This window comes from Anser cygnoides, chromosome 16 (genome assembly GCF_040182565.1).
Source record: "Anser cygnoides isolate HZ-2024a breed goose chromosome 16, Taihu_goose_T2T_genome, whole genome shotgun sequence".
In the NCBI taxonomy this organism is placed as follows: Eukaryota; Metazoa; Chordata; class Aves; order Anseriformes; family Anatidae; genus Anser; species Anser cygnoides.
Window position 1 is genome coordinate 16539247 of NC_089888.1, and position 19658 is coordinate 16558904.

Below are 19658 nucleotides of genomic sequence, written 5' to 3' on the forward strand. Positions count from 1 at the left end.
GCATCCCCAGTGGTGCCAGTGCACTCTCTGGACTCACTGCAGTGCATCCCCAGTGGTGCCTGTGCACTCTCTGGAGTCACTGCACTGCATCGCCAGTGGTGCCAGTGCACTCTCTGGACTCACTGCAGTGCATCCCCTGTGGTGCCAGTGCACTCTCTGGACTCACTGCACTGCATCCCCAGTGGTGACAGTGCACTCTCTGCACTCACTGCACTGCAGCCCCATTGGTGCCAGTGCACTCTCTGGACTCACTGCACTGCATCGCCAGTGATGCCAGTGCACTCTCTGGACTCACTGCAGTGCATCCCCTGTGGTGCCAGTGCACTCTCTGGACTCACTGTAGTGCATCCCCAGTGGTGCCAGTGCACTCTCTGGACTCACTGCAGTGCATCCCCAGAGGTGCCAGCGCACTCTCTGGACTCACTGCACTGCATCCCCAGTGGTGCCAGTGCAATCTCTGGACTCACTGCAGTGCATCTCCAGTGGTGCCAGTGCACTCTCTGGACTCACTGCAGTGCATCCCCAGTGGTGCCGGTGCACTCTCTGGACTCACTGCACGGCATCCCCAGTGGTGCCAGTGCACTCTCTGGACTCACTGCACTGCATCCCCAGTGGTGCCAGTGCACTCTTTTGGCTCACTGCACTGCACCCCTGTGGTGCCAGTGCACTCTCTGGACTCACTGCACTGCATCCCCAGTGGTGCCAGTGCACTCTCTGGAGGCACTGAACTGTATCCCCAGTGGTGCCAGTGCACTCTCTGGACTCACTGCAATGCATCCCCAGTAGTGCCAGTGCACTCTCTGGACTCAATGCAGTGCATCCCCAGTGGTGCCAGTGCACTCTCTGGACTCACTGCACTGCATCCCAGGTGGTGCCAGTGCACTCTCTGGACTCACTGCAGTGCATCCCCAGTGGTGCCAGTGCACTCTCTGGACTCACTGCACTGCATACGCAGTGGTGCCAGTGCACTCTCTGGGCTCACTGCAGTGCATCCCCAGTGGTGCCAGTGCACTCTCTGGAGTCACTGAAGCGCAACCCCAGTGGTGCCAGTGCACTCTCTGCACTCACTGCACTGCATCCCCTGTGGTGCCAGTGCACTCTCTGGGCTCACTGCACTGCATTCCCAGTGGTGCCAGTGCACTCTCTGCACTCACTGCAGTGCATCCCCAGTGGTGCCAGAGCACTCTCTGAAATCACTGCAGTGCATCCTCAGTAGTGCCAGTGCACTCTCTGGACTCACTGCACTTCATCCCCAGTGGTGCCAGTGCACTCTCTGGAATCACTGCAGTGCATCCAGTGTGTTGCCAGTGCACTCTCTGGACTCACTGCACTGCATCCCCAGTGGTGCCAGTGCACTCTCTGGACTCACTGCACTTCATCCCCAGTGGTGCCAGTGCACTCTTTTGGCTCACTGCACTGCACCCCTGTGGTGCCAGTGCACTCTCTGGACTCAATGCAGTGCATCCCCAGTGGTGCCAGTGCACTCTCTGGACTCACTGCACTGCATCCCAGGTGGTGCCAGTGCACTCTCTGGACTCACTGCAGTGCATCCCCAGTGGTGCCAGTGCACTCTCTGGACTCACTGCACTGCATACGCAGTGGTGCCAGTGCACTCTCTGGGCTCACTGCAGTGCATCCCCAGTGGTGCCAGTGCACTCTCTGGAGTCACTGAAGCGCAACCCCAGTGGTGCCAGTGCACTCTCTGCACTCACTGCACTGCATCCCCAGTGGTGCCAGTGCACTCTCTGGGCTCACTGCACTGCATTCCCAGTGGTGCCAGTGCACTCTCTGCACTCACTGCACTGCATCCCCAGTGGTGCCAGAGCACTCTCTGAAATCACTGCAGTGCATCCTCAGTAGTGCCAGTGCACTCTCTGGACTCACTGCACTTCATCCCCAGTGGTGCCAGTGCACTCTCTGGACTCACTGTAGTGCATCCCCAGTGGTGCCAGAGCACTCTATGGACTCACTGAACTGCATCCCCAGTGGTACCAGTGCACTCTCTGTACTCACTGCACTGAATCCCCAGTGGTGCCAGTGCACTCTGTGGACTCACTGCAGTGCATCCCCAGTGGTGCCAGTGCACTCTCTGGACTCACTGCACTGTATCCCCAGTGGTGCCAGTGCACTCTCTGGACTGACGGCACTAAAACCCCATGGTGCCAGTGCACTCTCTGGACTCACTGCAGTGCATCCCCAGTGGTGCCAGTGCACTCTTTGGACTCACTGCACTGAATCCTTAGTGGTGCCAGTGCACTCTCTGGACTCAATGAAGTGCATCCCCAGTGGTGCCAGTGCACTCTCTGGAATCACTGCAGTGCATTCCCAGTGGTGCCAGTGCACACTCTGGACTCACTGCGCTGCATCCCCAGTGGTGCCAGTGCACTCTCTGGAGGCACTGCACTGCATCCCAAGTGGTGCCAGTGCACTCTCTGGACTCACTGCACTGCATCCCCAGTGGTGCCAGTGCACTCTCTGGAGTCACTGTAGTGCATCCCCAGTGGTGCCAGTGCACTCTCTGGACTCACTGCACTGCATCCTCAGTAGTGCCAGTGCACTCTCTGGACTCACTGCACTGCATCCCCAGTGGTGCCAGTGCACTCTCTGGACTCACTGCAGTGCATCCCCAGTGGTGCCAGTGCACTCTCTGGACTCACTGCACTGCATCACGAGTGGTGCCAGTGCACTCTCTGGACTCACTGCACTGCATCCCCAGTGGTGCCAGTGCACTCTCTGGACTCACTGCACTAAAACCCCATGGTGCCAGTGCACTCTCTGGACTCACTGCAGTGCATCCCCAGGGGTGCCAGTGTACTCTCTGGACTCACTGCAGTGCATCCCCAGTGGTGCCAGTGCACTCTCTGGACTCACTGCACTGCATCCCCAGTGGTGCCAGTGCACTCTCTGGACTCACTGCAGTGCATCCCCAGTGGTGCCAGTACACTCTCTGGACTCACTGCACTGCATCAAGAGTGGTGCCAGTGCACTCTCTGGAGTCACTGCAGTGCATCCCCAGTAGTGCCAGTGCACTCTCTGGACTCACTGCACTGCATCCCCAGTGGTGCCAGTGCACTCTCTGCACTCACTGAACTGCATCCCCAAGGTGCCAGTGCACTCTCTGGAGTCACTGAAGTGCAACCCCAGTGGTGCCAGTGCACTCTCCGGACTCACTGCAGTGCATCCCCAGTGGTGCCAGTGCACTCTCTGCAGTGCATCCCCAGTGGTGCCAGTGCACTCTCTGAAATCACTGCACTGCATCCCCAGTGGTGACAGTGCACTCTCTGGACTCACTGCAGTGCATCCCCAGTGGTGCCAGTGCACTCTCTGGACTCACTGCACTGCATCCCCAGTGGTGCCAGTGCACTCTCTGCACTCACTGCACTGCAGACCCAGTGGTGCCAGTGCACTCTCTGGACTCACTGCACCGCATCGCCAGTGGTGCCAGTGCACTCTCTGGAGTCACTGCAGGGCATCCCCAGTGGTGCCAGTGCACTCTCTGGACTCACTGCACTGCATCCCCAGTGGTGCCAGTGCACTCTCTGGACTCACTGCAGTGCATCCGCAGTGGTGGCTGTGCACTCTCTGCACTCACTGCAGTGCTTCCCCAGTGGTGCCAGTGCACTCTCTGGACTCACTGAACTGCATCCCCAGTGGTGCCAGTGCACTCTCTGGAGTCACTGAAGTGCAACCCCAGTGGTGCCAGTGCACTCTCCGGACTCACTGCACTGCATCCCCAGTGGTGCCAGTGCACTCTCTGCAGTGGATCCCCAGTGGTGCCAGTGCACTCTCTGAAATCACTGCACTGCATCCCCAGTGGTGCCAGTGCACTCTCTGGACTCACTGCACTGCATCCCCAGTGGTGCCAGTGCACTCTCTGGACTCACTGCAGTGCATCCCTTTGGTGCCAGTGCACTCTCTGGACTCAATGCACTAAAACCCCATGGTGCCAGTGCACTCTCTGGACTCACTGCAGTGCATCCCCAGTGGTGCCAGTGCACTCTCTGGACTCACTGCAGTGCATCCCCAGTGGTGCCTGTGCACTCTCTGGAGTCACTGCACTGCATCGCCAGTGGTGCCAGTGCACTCTCTGGACTCACTGCAGTGCATCCCCTGTGGTGCCAGTGCACTCTCTGGACTCACTGCACTGCATCCCCAGTGGTGACAGTGCACTCTCTGCACTCACTGCACTGCAGCCCCATTGGTGCCAGTGCACTCTCTGGACTCACTGCACTGCATCGCCAGTGATGCCAGTGCACTCTCTGGACTCACTGCAGTGCATCCCCAGTGGTGCCAGTGCACTCTCTGGACTCACTGTAGTGCATCCCCAGTGGTGCCAGTGCACTCTCTGGACTCACTGCAGTGCATCCCCAGAGGTGCCAGCGCACTCTCTGGACTCACTGCACTGCATCCCCAGTGGTGCCAGTGCAATCTCTGGACTCACTGCAGTGCATCTCCAGTGGTGCCAGTGCACTCTCTGGACTCACTGCAGTGCATCCCCAGTGGTGCCGGTGCACTCTCTGGACTCACTGCACGGCATCCCCAGTGGTGCCAGTGCACTCTCTGGACTCACTGCACTGCATCCCCAGTGGTGCCAGTGCACTCTTTTGGCTCACTGCACTGCACCCCTGTGGTGCCAGTGCACTCTCTGGACTCACTGCACTGCATCCCCAGTGGTGCCAGTGCACTCTCTGGAGGCACTGAACTGTATCCCCAGTGGTGCCAGTGCACTCTCTGGACTCAATGCAATGCATCCCCAGTAGTGCCAGTGCACTCTCTGGACTCAATGCAGTGCATCCCCAGTGGTGCCAGTGCACTCTCTGGACTCACTGCACTGCATCCCAGGTGGTGCCAGTGCACTCTCTGGACTCACTGCAGTGCATCCCCAGTGGTGCCAGTGCACTCTCTGGACTCACTGCACTGCATACGCAGTGGTGCCAGTGCACTCTCTGGGCTCACTGCAGTGCAACCCGAGTGGTGCCAGTGCACTCTCTGGAGTCACTGAAGCGCAACCCCAGTGGTGCCAGTGCACTCTCTGCACTCACTGCACTGCATCCCCTGTGGTGCCAGTGCACTCTCTGGGCTCACTGCACTGCATTCCCAGTGGTGCCAGTGCACTCTCTGCACTCACTGCAGTGCATCCCCAGTGGTGCCAGAGCACTCTCTGAAATCACTGCAGTGCATCCTCAGTAGTGCCAGTGCACTCTCTGGACTCACTGCACTTCATCCCCAGTGGTGCCAGTGCACTCTCTGGAATCACTGCAGTGCATCCAGTGTGTTGCCAGTGCACTCTCTGGACTCACTGCACTGCATCCCCAGTGGTGCCAGTGCACTCTCTGGACTCACTGCACTGCATCCCCAGTGGTGCCAGTGCACTCTTTTGGCTCACTGCACTGCACCCCTGTGGTGCCAGTGCACTCTCTGGACTCACTGCACTGCATCCCCAGTGGTGACAGTGCACTCTCTGGACTCACTGCAATGCATCCCCAGTAGTGCCAGTGCACTCTCTGGACTCAATGCAGTGCATCCCCAGTGGTGCCAGTGCACTCTCTGGACTCACTGCACTGCATCCCAGGTGGTGCCAGTGCACTCTCTGGACTCACTGCAGTGCATCCCCAGTGGTGCCAGTGCACTCTCTGGACTCACTGCACTGCATACGCAGTGGTGCCAGTGCACTCTCTGGGCTCACTGCAGTGCATCCCCAGTGGTGCCAGTGCACTCTCTGGAGTCACTGAAGCGCAACCCCAGTGGTGCCAGTGCACTCTCTGCACTCACTGCACTGCATCCCCAGTGGTGCCAGTGCACTCTCTGGGCTCACTGCACTGCATTCCCAGTGGTGCCAGTGCACTCTCTGCACTCACTGCACTGCATCCCCAGTGGTGCCAGAGCACTCTCTGAAATCACTGCAGTGCATCCTCAGTAGTGCCAGTGCACTCTCTGGACTCACTGCACTTCATCCCCAGTGGTGCCAGTGCACTCTCTGGACTCACTGTAGTGCATCCCCAGTGGTGCCAGAGCACTCTATGGACTCACTGAACTGCATCCCCAGTGGTACCAGTGCACTCTCTGTACTCACTGCACTGAATCCCCAGTGGTGCCAGTGCACTCTGTGGACTCACTGCAGTGCATCCCCAGTGGTGCCAGTGCACTCTCTGGACTCACTGCACTGTATCCCCAGTGGTGCCAGTGCACTCTCTGGACTGACTGCACTAAAACCCCATGGTGCCAGTGCACTCTCTGGACTCACTGCACTGCATCCCCAGTGGTGCCAGTGCACTCTTTGGACTCACTGCACTGAATCCTTAGTGGTGCCAGTGCACTCTCTGGACTCAATGAAGTGCATCCCCAGTGGTGCCAGTGCACTCTCTGGAATCACTGCAGTGCATTCCCAGTGGTGCCAGTGCACTCTCTGGACTCACTGCGCTGCATCCCCAGTGGTGCCAGTGCACTCTCTGGAGGCACTGCACTGCATCCCAAGTGGTGCCAGTGCACTCTCTGGACTCACTGCACTGCATCCCCAGTGGTGCCAGTGCACTCTCTGGAGTCACTGTAGTGCATCCCCAGTGGTGCCAGTGCACTCTCTGGACTCACTGCACTGCATCCTCAGTAGTGCCAGTGCACTCTCTGGACTCACTGCACTGCATCCCCAGTGGTGCCAGTGCACTCTCTGGACTCACTGCAGTGCATCCCCAGTGGTGCCAGTGCACTCTCTGGACTCACTGCACTGCATCACGAGTGGTGCCAGTGCACTCTCTGGACTCACTGCACTGCATCCCCAGTGGTGCCAGTGCACTCTCTGGACTCACTGCACTAAAACCCCATGGTGCCAGTGCACTCTCTGGACTCACTGCAGTGCATCCCCAGGGGTGCCAGTGTACTCTCTGGACTCACTGCAGTGCATCCCCAGTGGTGCCAGTGCACTCTCTGGACTCACTGCACTGCATCCCCAGTGGTGCCAGTGCACTCTCTGGACTCACTGCAGTGCATCCCCAGTGGTGCCAGTACACTCTCTGGACTCACTGCACTGCATCAAGAGTGGTGCCAGTGCACTCTCTGGAGTCACTGCAGTGCATCCCCAGTAGTGCCAGTGCACTCTCTGGACTCACTGCACTGCATCCCCAGTGGTGCCAGTGCACTCTCTGCACTCACTGAACTGCATCCCCAAGGTGCCAGTGCACTCTCTGGAGTCACTGAAGTGCAACCCCAGTGGTGCCAGTGCACTCTCCGGACTCACTGCAGTGCATCCCCAGTGGTGCCAGTGCACTCTCTGCAGTGCATCCCCAGTGGTGCCAGTGCACTCTCTGAAATCACTGCACTGCATCCCCAGTGGTGACAGTGCACTCTCTGGACTCACTGCAGTGCATCCCCAGTGGTGCCAGTGCACTCTCTGGACTCACTGCACTGCATCCCCAGTGGTGCCAGTGCACTCTCTGCACTCACTGCACTGCATCCCCAGTGGTGCCAGTGCACTCTCTGGACTCACTGCACTGCATCCTCAGTAGTGCCAGTGCACTCTCTGGACTCACTGCACTTCATCCCCAGTTGTGCCAGTGCACTCTCTGGACTCACTGTAGTGCATCCCCAGTGGTGCCAGTGCACTCTCTGCACTCACTGCAGTGCATCCCCAGTGGTGCCAGTGCACTCTCTGGACTCACTGCACTAAAACCCCATGGTGCCAGGGTACTCTCTGGACTCACTGCACTGCATCCCCAGTGGTGCCAGTGCACTCTTTGGACTCACTGCACTGAATCCCCAGTGGTGCCAGTGCACTCTCTGGACTCACTGCAGTGCATCGCCAGTGGAGCCTGTGCACTCTCTGGACTCACTGCAGTGCATTCCCAGTGGTGCCAGTGCACTCTCTGGACTCACTGCACTGCATCCCCAGTGGTGCCAGTGCACTCTCTGGAGTCACTGTAGTGCATCCCCAGTGGTGCCAGTGCACTCTCTGGACTCACTGCACTGCATCGCCAGTGATGCCAGTGCACTCTCTGGACTCACTGCAGTGCATCCCCAGTGGTGCCAGTGCACTCTCTGGACTCACTGCAGTGCATCCCCAGTGGTGCCAGTGCACTCTCTGCACTCACTGCAGTGCATCCCCAGAGGTGCCAGTGCACTCTCTGGACTCACTGCACTGCATCCCCAGTGGTGCCAGTGCAATCTCTGGACTCACTACAGTGCATCTCCAGTGGTGCCAGTGCACTCTCTGGACTCACTGCAGTGCATCCCCAGTGGTGCCGGTGCACTCTCTGGACTCACTGCACGGCATCCCCAGTGGTGCCAGTGCACTCTCTGGACTCACTGCACTGCATCCCCAGTGGTGCCAGTGCACTCTCTGCACTCACTGCACTGCATCCCCAGTGGTGCCAGTGCACTCTTTTGGCTCACTGCACTGCACCCCTGTGGTGCCAGTGCACTCTCTGGACTCACTGCACTGCATCCCCAGTGGTGCCAGTGCACTCTCTGGAGGCACTGAACTGCATCCCCAGTGGTGCCAGTGCACTCTCTGGACTCACTGCAATGCATCCCCAGTAGTGCCAGTGCACTCTCTGGACTCAATGCAGTGCATCCCCAGTGGTGCCAGTGCACTCTCTGCACTCACTTCACTGCATCCCAGGTGGTGCCAGTGCACTCTCTGGACTCACTGCAGTGCATCCCCAGTGGTGCCAGTGCACTCTCTGGACTCACTGCACTGCATCCGCAGTGGTGCCAGTGCACTCTCTGGACTCACTGCACTGCATCCCCAGAGGTGCCAGTGGACTCTCTGGAGTCACTGAAGCGCAACACCAGTGGTGCCAGTGCACTCTCTGCACTCACTGCACTGCATCCCCAGTGGTGCCAGTGCACTCTCTGGACTCACTGCACTGCATTCCCAGTGGTGCCAGTGCACTCTCTGCACTCACTGCAGTGCATCCCCAGTGGTGCCAGTGCACTCTCTGAAATCACTGCAGTGCATCCTCAGTAGTGCCAGTGCACTCTCTGGACTCACTGCACTTCATCCCCAGTGGTGCCAGTGCACTCTCTGGACTCAATGTAGTGCATCCCCAGTGGTGCCAGAGCACTCTATGGACTCACTGCAGTGCATCCCCAGTGGTGCCAGTGCACTCTCTGGACTCACTGCACTGCAACCCCAGTGGTGCCAGTGCACTCTCTGGACTCACCGGGGTGCATCCCCAGTGGTGCCAGTGCACTCTCTGGACTCACTGCACTGCATCCCCAGTGGTGCCAGTGCACTCTCTGGACTCACTGCACTGCATCCTCAGTAGTGCCAGTGCACTCTCTGGACTCACTGCACTTCATCCCCAGTGGCGCCAGTGCACTCTCTGGACTCACTGCAGTGCATCCCCAGTGGTGCCAGTGCACTCTCTGAAATCACTGCAGTGCATCCTCAGTAGTGCCAGTGCACTCTCTGGACTCACTGCACTTCATCCCCAGTGGTGCCAGTGCACTCTCTGGACTCAATGTAGTGCATCCCCAGTGGTGCCAGAGCACTCTATGGACTCACTGTAGTGCATCCGCAGTGGTGCCAGTGCACTCTCTGTACTCACTGCAGTGCATCCCCAGTGGTGCCAGTGCACTCTCTGCATTCACTGCAGTGCATCCCCAGTGGTGCCAGTGCAGTCTCTGCACTCACTGCAGTGCATCCCCAGTGGTGCCAGTGCACTCTTTGGTCTCACTGCACTGAATCCCCAGTGGTGGCAGTGCACTCTCTGGACTCACTGCAGTGCATCGCCAGTGGTGCCAGTGCACTCTCTGGACTCACTGCAGTGCATTCCCAGTGGTGCCAGTGCACTCTCTGGACTCACTGCGCTGCATCCCCAGTGGTGCCAGTGCACTCTCTGGAGGCACTGCACTGCATCCCAAGTGGTGCCAGTGCACTCTCTGGAATCACTGCACTGCATCCCCAGTAGTGCCAGTGCACTCTCTGGACTCACTGCACTGCATCCCCAGTGGTGCCAGTGCACTCTCTGGACTCACTGCACTGCATCCCCTGTGGTGCCAGTGCACTCTCTGGACTCACTGCACTGCATCCCCTGTGGTGCCAGTGCACTCTCTGGACTCACTGCACTGCATCCCCAGTGGTGCCAGTGCACTCTCTGGACTCACTCCACTGCATCACGAGTGGTGCCAGTGCACTCTCTGGAGTCACTGCAGTGCATCCCCAGTGGTGCCAGTGCACTCTCTGGACTCACTGAAGTGCATCCCCAGTGGTTGCAGTGCACTCTCTGGACTCACTGCAGTGCATCCCCAGTGGTGCCAGTGCACTCTCCGGACTCACTGCACTGAATCCCCAGTGGTGCCACTGCACTCTCTGGACTCACTGCAGTGCATCCCCAGTGGTGCCAGTGCACTCTCTGGACTCACTGCACTGCATCCCCAGTGGTGCCAGTGCACTCTCTGGACTCACTGCACTGCATCCCCAGTGGTGCCAGTGCACTCTCTGACTCACTGCGCTGCATCCCCAGTGGTGCCAGTTCACTCTCTGGACTCACTGCAGTGCATCCCCAGTGGTGCCAGTGCACTCTTTGGACTCACTGCACTGAATCCCCAGTGGTGCCAGTGCACTCTCTGGACTCACTGCACGGCATCCCCAGTGGTGCCAGTGCACTCTCTGGACTCACTGCACTGCATCCCCAGTGCTGACAGTGCACTCTCTGGAGTCACTGAAGTGCAACCCCAGTGGTGCCAGTGCACTCTTTGGACTCACTGCACTGAATCCCCAGTGGTGCCAGTGCACTCTCTGGACTCACTGCACGGCATCCCCAGTGGTGCCAGTGCACTCTCTGGACTCACTGCACTGCATCCCCAGTGGTGCCAGTGCACTCTCTGGACTCACTGAAGTGCATCCCCAGTGGTTGCAGTGCACTCTCTGGACTCACTGCAGTGCATCCCCAGTGGTGCCAGTGCACTCTCTGGACTCACTGCAGTGCATCCCCAGTGGTGCCAGTGCACTCTCTGGACTCACTGAACTGCAACCCCAGTGGTGCCAGTGCACTCTCCGGACTCACTGCACTGAATCCCCAGTGGTGCCAGTGTACTCTCTGCACTCACTGCAGTGCATCCCCAGTGGTGCCAGTGCACTCTCTGGACTCACTGCAGTGCATCCCCAGTGGTGCCAGTGCACTCTCTGGACTCACTGCACTGCATCCCCAGTGGTGCCAGTGCACTCTCTGACTCACTGCGCTGCATCCCCAGTGGTGCCAGTGCACTCTCTGGACTCACTGCACTGCATCCTCACTAGTGCCAGTGCACTCTCTGGACTCACTGCACTTCATCCCCAGTGGTGCCAGTGCACTCTCTGGACTCACTGCACTGCATCCCCAGTGGTGCCAGTGCACTCTCTGGACTCACTGCACTGCATCCCCAGTGGTGCCAGTGCACTCTCTGGACTCACTGCACTGCATCACGAGTGGTACCAGTGCACTCTCTGGAGTCACTGCAGTGCATCCCCAGTGGTGCCAGTGCACTCTCTGCACTCACTGCACTAAAACCCCATGGTGCCAGTTCACTCTCTGGATTCACTGCAGTGCATCCCCAGTGGTGCCAGTGCACTCTTTGGACTCACTGCACTGAATCCCCAGTGGTGCCAGTGCACTCTCTGGACTCACTGCACTGCATCGCCAGTGGTGCCAGTGCACTCTCTGGAGTCACTGCAGTGCATTCCCAGTGGTGCCAGTGCACTCTCTGGACTCACTGCAGTGCATCCCCAGTGGTGCCAGTGCACTCTCTGGAGCCACTGCACTGCATCCGAAGTGGTGCCAGTGCACTGTCTGGACTCAATGCAGTGCATCACCAGTGGTGACAGTGCACTCTCTTTAGGCACTGCACTGCATCCCCAATGGTGCCAGTGCACTCTCTGGACTCACTGCAGTGCATCCCCAGTGGTGCCAGTGCACTCTCTGGACTCACTGCAGTGCGTCCAGTGTGGTGCCAGTGCACTCTCTGGACTCACTGCACGGCATCCCCAGTGGTGCCAGTGCACTCTCTGGACTCACTGCACTGCATCCCCAGTGGTGCCAGTGCACTCTCTGGAGTCACTGAAGTGCAACCCCAGTGGTGCCAGTGCACTCTCTGGACTCACTGCACTGCATCCCCAAGGTGCCAGTGCACTCTCTGGACTCACTGCACTGCATCCTCAGTAGTGCCAGTGCACTCTCTGGACTCACTGCACTTCATCCCCAGTGGTGCCAGTGCACTCTCTGGACTCACTGTAGTGCATCCCCAGTGGTGCCAGTGCACTCTCTGGACTCACTGCACTGCATCCCCAGTGGTGCCAGTGCACTCTCTGGACTCACTGCACTGCATCACGAGTGGTGCCAGTGCACTCTCTGGAGTCACTGCAGTGCATCCCCAGTGGTGCCAGTGCACTCTCTGGACTCACTGCACTAAAACCCCATGGTGCCAGTTCACTCTCTGGACTCACTGCAGTGCATCCCCAGTGGTGCCAGTGCACTCTTTGGACTCACTGCACTGAATCCCCAGTGGTGCCAGTGCACTCTCTGCACTCACTGCACGGCATCCCCAGTGGTGCCAGTGCACTCTCTGGACTCACTGCACTGCATCCCCAGTGGTGCCAGTGCACTCTCTGGAGTCACTGAAGTGCAACCCCAGTGGTGCCAGTGCACTCTCTGGACTCACTGCACTGCATCCCCAAGGTGCCAGTGCACTCTCTGGACTCACTGCACTACATCCCAGGTGGTGCCAGTGCACTCTCTGGACTCACTGCACTGCATCCCCAGTGGTGCCAGTGTACTCTCTGGACTCACTGCAGTGCATCCCCAGTGGTGACAGTGCACTCTCTGGAGTCACTGCAGTGCATCCCCTGTGGTGCCAGTGCACTCTCTGCACTCACTGCAGTGCATCCCCAGTGGTGCCAGTGCACTCTCTGGACTCACTGCACCGCATCGCCAGTGGTGCCAGTGCACTCTCTGGACTCACTGCAGTGCATCCCCAGTGGTGCCAGTGCACTCTCTGGACTCAGTGCAGTGCATCCGCAGTGGTGCCAGTGCACTCTCTGGACTCACTGCACTGCATCCCCAGTGGTGCCAGTGCACTCTCTGGACTCACTGCAGTGCATCCCCTGTGGTGCCAGTGCACTCTCTGGACTCACTGCACTGCATCCCCAGTGGTGCCAGTGCACTCTCTGGACTCACTGCAGTGCATCCCCAGTGGTGCCAGTGCACTCTCTGGACTCACTGCAGTGCATCCCCAGTGGTGCCAGTGCACTTTTTGGACTCACTGCGCTGCATCCCCAGTGGTGCCAGTGCACTCTCTGCACTCACTGCAGTGCATCCCCAGTGGTGGCAGTGCACTCTCTGGACTCACAGCACTGCATCCCCAGTGGTGCCAGTGCACTCTCTGTACTCACTGCAGTGCATCCCCAGTGGTGCCAGTGCACTCTCTGGACTCACTGCAGTGCATCCCCAGTGGTGCCAGTGCACTCTCTGGACTCACTGCACTGCATCCCCAGTGGTGCCAGTGCACTCTCTGGACTCACTGCACTGCATCCCCAGTGGTGCCAGTGCACTCTCTGGACTCACTGCAGTGCATCCCCAGGGGTGCCAGTGCACTCTCTGCACTCACTGCACTGCATACCCAGTGGTGCCAGTGCACTCTCTGGACTCACTGCAGTGCATCCCCAGTGGTGCCAGTGCACTCTCTGGACTCACTGCGCTGCATCCCCAGTGGTGCCAGTGCACTGTCTGCACTCACTGCAGTGCATCCGCAGTGGTGCCAGTGCACTCTCTGGACTCACTGCAGTGCATCCCCAGTGGTGCCAGTGCACTCTCTGGACTCACTGTAGTGCATCCCCAGTGGTGCCAGTGCACTCTCAGGACTCACTGCAGTGCATCCCCAGTGGTGCCAGTGCACTCTCTGGAATCACTGCGCTGCATCCCCGGTGGTGCCAGTGCACTCTCTGGACTCACTGCAGTGCATCCCCAGTGGTGCCAGTGCACTCTCTGGACTCACTGCACTGCATCCCCAGTGGTGCCAGTGCACTCTCTGCACTCACTGTACTGCATCCCCAGTGGTGCCAGTGCACTCTCTGGACTCACTGCAGTGCATCTCCAGTGGTGCCAGTGCACTCTCTGCATTCACTGCAGTGCATCCCCAGTGGTGCCAGTGCACTCTCTGGACTCACTGCACTGCATCCCCAATGGTGCCAGTGCACTCTCTGGACTCACAGCACTACATCCCCACTGGTGCCAGTGCACTCTCTGGAGACACTGCACTGCATCCCCAGTGGTGACAGTGCACTCTATGGACTCACTGCACTGCATCCCCAGTGGTGCCAGTGCACTCTCTGCACTCACTGCACTGCATCCCCAGTGGTGCCAGTTCATTCTCTGGAGTCACTGCAGTGCATCCCACGTGGTGCCAGTGCACTCTCTGGAGTCACTGCAGTGCATCCCCAGTGGTACCATTGAACTCTCTGGACTCACTGCACTGCATCCCCAGTGGTGCCAGTGCACTCTCTGGACTCACTGCACTGCATCCCCAGTGGTGACAGTGCACTCTCTGGACTCACTGCAGTGCATCCCCAGTGGTGCCAGTGCACTCTCTGGACTCACTGCAGTGCATCCCCAGTGGTGCCAGTGCACTCTCTGGACTCACTGCACTGCATCCCCAGTGGAGCCAGTGCACTCTCTGGACTCAATGCACTGCATCCCCAGTGGTGCCAGTGCACTCTCTGGACTCACTACACCGCATCGCCAGTGGTGCCAGTGCACTCTCTGGACTCACTGCACTGCATCACCAGTGGTGACAGTGCACTCTCTGCACTCAGTGTAGTGCATCCCCAGTGGTGCCAGTGCACTCTCTGGACTCACTGCGCTGCGTCCCCACTGGTGCCAGTGCACTCTCTGGACTCACTGCACTGCATCCCCTGTGTTGCCAGTGCACTCTCTGGACTCACTGCAGTGCATCACCAGTGGTGCCAGTGCACTCTCTGGACTCACTGCAGTGCATCCCCAGTGGTGCCAGTGCACTCTCTGGACTCACTGTAGTGCATCCCCAGTGGTGCCAGTGCACTCTCTGGACTCACTGCACTGCATCCCCAGTGGTGCCAGTGCACTCTCTGGACTCACTGCACTGCATCCCCAGTGGTGACAGTGCACTCTCTGGAGTCACTGCAGTGCATCCCCAGTGGTGCCAGTGCACTCTCTGGACTCACTGCACTAAAACCCCATGGTGCCAGTTCACTCTCTGGACTCACTGCAGTGCATCCCCAGTGGTGCCAGTGCACTCTTTGGACTCACTGCACTGAATCCCCAGTGGTGCCAGTGCACTCTCTGGACTCAATGCAGTGCATCCCCAGTGGTGACAGTGCACTCTCTGGACTCACTGCACTGCATCCCAGGTGGTGCCAGTGCACTCTCTGGACTCACTGCAGTGCATCCCCAGTGGTGCCAGTGCACTCTCTGGAGTCACTGAAGTGCAACCCCAGTGGTGCCAGTGCACTCTCTGGACTCACTGCACTGCATCCCCAAGGTGCCAGTGCACTCTCTGGACTCACTGCACTGCATCCTCAGTAGTGCCAGTGCACTCTCTGGACTCACTGCACTTCATCCCCAGTGCTGCCAGTGCACTCTCTGGACTCACTGTAGTGCATCCCCAGTGGTGCCAGTGCACTCTCTGGACTCACTGCACTGCATCCCCAGTGGTGCCAGTGCACTCTCTGGACTCACTGCACTGCATCACGAGTGGTGCCAGTGCACTCTCTGGACTCACTGCAGTGCATCCCCAGTGGTGCCAGTGCACTCTCTGGACTCACTGCACTAAAACCCCATGGTGCCAGTTCACTCTCTGGACTCACTGCAGTGCATCCCCAGTGGTGCCAGTGCACTCTCTGGACTCACTGCACTGAATCCCCAGTGGTGCCAGTGCACTCTCTGGACTCACTGCAGTGCATCGCCAGTGGTGCCAGTGCACTCTCTGGACTCACTGCAGTGCATTCCCAGTAGTGCCAGTGCACTCTCTGGACTCACTGCGCTGCATCCCCAGTGGTGCCAGTGCACTCTCTGGAGGCACTGCACTGCATCCCAAGTGGTGCCAGTGCACTCTCTGGACTCAATGCAGTGCATCCCCAGTGGTGACAGTGCACTCTCTGGACTCACTGCACTGCATCCCCAGTGGTGCCAGTGCACTCTCTGGACTCACTGCAGTGCATCCACAGTGGTGCCAGTGCACTCTCTGGACTCACTGCGCTGCATCCCCAGTGGTGCCAGTGCACTGTCTGCACTCACTGCAGTGCATCCCCAGTGGTGCCAGTGCACTCTCTGGACTCACTGCAGTGCATCCCCAGTGGTGCCAGTGCACTCTCTGGACTCACTGCAGTGCATCCCCAGTGGTGCCAGTGCACTCTCTGGAATCACTGCGCTGCATCCCCGGTGGTGCCAGTGCACTCTCTGGACTCACTGCAGTGCATCCCCAGTGGTGCCAGTGCACTCTCTGGACTCACTGCACAGCATCTCCAGTGGTGCCAGTGCACTCTCTGGACTCACTGCACTGCATCCCCAGTGGTGCCAGTGTACTCTCTGCACTCACTGTACTGCATCCCCAGTGGTGCCAGTGCACTCTCTGGACTCACTGCAGTGCATCTCCAGTGGTGCCAGTGCACTCTCTGCATTCACTGCAGTGCATCCCCAGTGGTGCCAGTGCACTCTCTGGACTCACTGCAGTGCATCCCCAATGGTGCCAGTGCACTCTCTGGACTCACAGCACGACATCCCCACTGGTGCCAGTGCACTCTCTGGAGGCACTGCACTGCATCCCCAGTGGTGCCAGTGCACTCTATGGACTCACTGCACTGCATCCCCAGTGGTGCCAGTGCACTCTCTGCACTCACTGCACTGCATCCCCAGTGCTGCCAGTTCATTCTCTGGAGTCACTGCAGTGCATCCAACGTGGTGCCAGTGCACTCTCTGGAGTCACTGCAGTGCATCCCCAGTGGTACCATTGCACTCTCTCGACTCACTGCACTGCATCCCCTGTGGTCCCAGTGCACTCTCTGGACTCACTGCACTGCATCCCCAGTGGTGCCAGTGCACTCTCTGGACTCACTGCCGTGCATCCCCTGTGGTCCCAGTGCACTCTCTGGACTCACTGCACTGCATCCCCAGTGGTGCCAGTGCACTCTCTGGACTCACTGCCGTGCATCCCCAGTGGTGCCAGTGCACTCTCTGGACTCACTGCACTGCATCCCCAAGGTGCCAGTGCACTCTCTGGACTCACTGCACTGCATCCTCAGTAGTGCCAGTGCACTCTCTGGACTCACTGCACTTCATCCCCAGTGCTGCCAGTGCACTCTCTGGACTCACTGTAGTGCATCCCCAGTGGTGCCAGTGCACTCTCTGGACTCACTGCACTGCATCCCCAGTGGTGCCAGTGCACTCTCTGGACTCACTGCACTGCATCACGAGTGGTGCCAGTGCACTCTCTGGACTCACTGCAGTGCATCCCCAGTGGTGCCAGTGCACTCTCTGGACTCACTGCACTAAAACCCCATGGTGCCAGTTCACTCTCTGGACTCACTGCAGTGCATCCCCAGTGGTGCCAGTGCACTCTCTGGACTCACTGCACTGAATCCCCAGTGGTGCCAGTGCACTCTCTGGACTCACTGCAGTGCATCGCCAGTGGTGCCAGTGCACTCTCTGGACTCACTGCAGTGCATTCCCAGTGGTGCCAGTGCACTCTCTGGACTCACTGCGCTGCATCCCCAGTGGTGCCAGTGCACTCTCTGGAGGCACTGCACTGCATCCCAAGTGGTGCCAGTGCACTCTCTGGACTCAATGCAGTGCATCCCCAGTGGTGACAGTGCACTCTCTGGACTCACTGCACTGCATCCCCAGTGGTGCCAGTGCACTCTCTGGACTCACTGCAGTGCATCCACAGTGGTGCCAGTGCACTCTCTGGACTCACTGCGCTGCATCCCCAGTGGTGCCAGTGCACTGTCTGCACTCACTGCAGTGCATCCCCAGTGGTGCCAGTGCACTCTCTGGACTCACTGCAGTGCATCCCCAGTGGTGCCAGTGCACTCTCTGGACTCACTGCAGTGCATCCCCAGTGGTGCCAGTGCACTCTCTGGACTCACTGCAGTGCATCCCCAGTGGTGCCAGTGCACTCTCTGGAATCACTGCGCTGCATCCCCGGTGGTGCCAGTGCACTCTCTGGACTCACTGCAGTGCATCCCCAGTGGTGCCAGTGCACTCTCTGGACTCACTGCACAGCATCTCCAGTGGTGCCAGTGCACTCTCTGGACTCACTGCACTGCATCCCCAGTGGTGCCAGTGTACTCTCTGCACTCACTGTACTGCATCCCCAGTGGTGCCAGTGCACTCTCTGGACTCACTGCAGTGCATCTCCAGTGGTGCCAGTGCACTCTCTGCATTCACTGCAGTGCATCCCCAGTGGTGCCAGTGCACTCTCTGGACTCACTGCAGTGCATCCCCAATGGTGCCAGTGCACTCTCTGGACTCACAGCACGACATCCCCACTGGTGCCAGTGCACTCTCTGGAGGCACTGCACTGCATCCCCAGTGGTGCCAGTGCACTCTATGGACTCACTGCACTGCATCCCCAGTGGTGCCAGTGCACTCTCTGCACTCACTGCACTGCATCCCCAGTGCTGCCAGTTCATTCTCTGGAGTCACTGCAGTGCATCCAACGTGGTGCCAGTGCACTCTCTGGAGTCACTGCAGTGCATCCCCAGTGGTACCATTGCACTCTCTCGACTCACTGCACTGCATCCCCTGTGGTCCCAGTGCACTCTCTGGACTCACTGCACTGCATCCCCAGTGGTGCCAGTGCACTCTCTGGACTCACTGCCGTGCATCCCCTGTGGTCCCAGTGCACTCTCTGGACTCACTGCACTGCATCCCCAGTGGTGCCAGTGCACTCTCTGGACTCACTGCCGTGCATCCCCAGTGGTGCCAGTGCACTCTCTGGACTCACTGCAGTGCATCCACAGTGGTGCCAGTGCACTCTCTGGACTCACTGCACTGCATCCCCAGTTTTGCGAGTGCACTCTCTGGAGTCACTGCACTGCATCCCCTGTGTTGCCAGTGCACTCTCTGGACTCAATGCAGTGCATCCCCAGTGGTGCCAGTGCACTCTCTGGACTCACTGGAGTGCATCCCCAGTGGTGCCAGTGCATTCTCTGGACTCACTGCCGTGCATCCCCAGTGGTGCCAGTGCACTCTCTGGACTCACTGCAGTGCATCCCCAGTGGTGCCAGTGCACTCTCTGGACTCACTGTACTGCATCCCCAGTGTTGCGAGTGCACTCTCTGGACTCACTGCAGTGCATCCTCAGTGGTGCCAGTGCACTCTCTGGACTCACTGCACTGCATCCCCAGTGGTGCCAGTGCACTCTCTGGACTCACTGCACTGCATCCCCAGTGGTGCCAGTGCACTCTCTGGACTCACTGTAGTGCATCCCCAGTGGTGCCAGTGTACTCTCTGGACTCACTGCAGTGCATCCCCAGTGGTGCCAGTGCACTCTCTGGACTCACTGCACTGCATCCCCAGTGGTGCCAGTGCACTCTCTGGACTCACTGCACTGCATCCCCAGTGGTGCCAGTGCACTCTCTGGACTCACTGCACTGCATCCCCAGTGGTGCCAGTGCACCCTCTGTACTCACCGGGGTGCATCCCCAGTGGTGC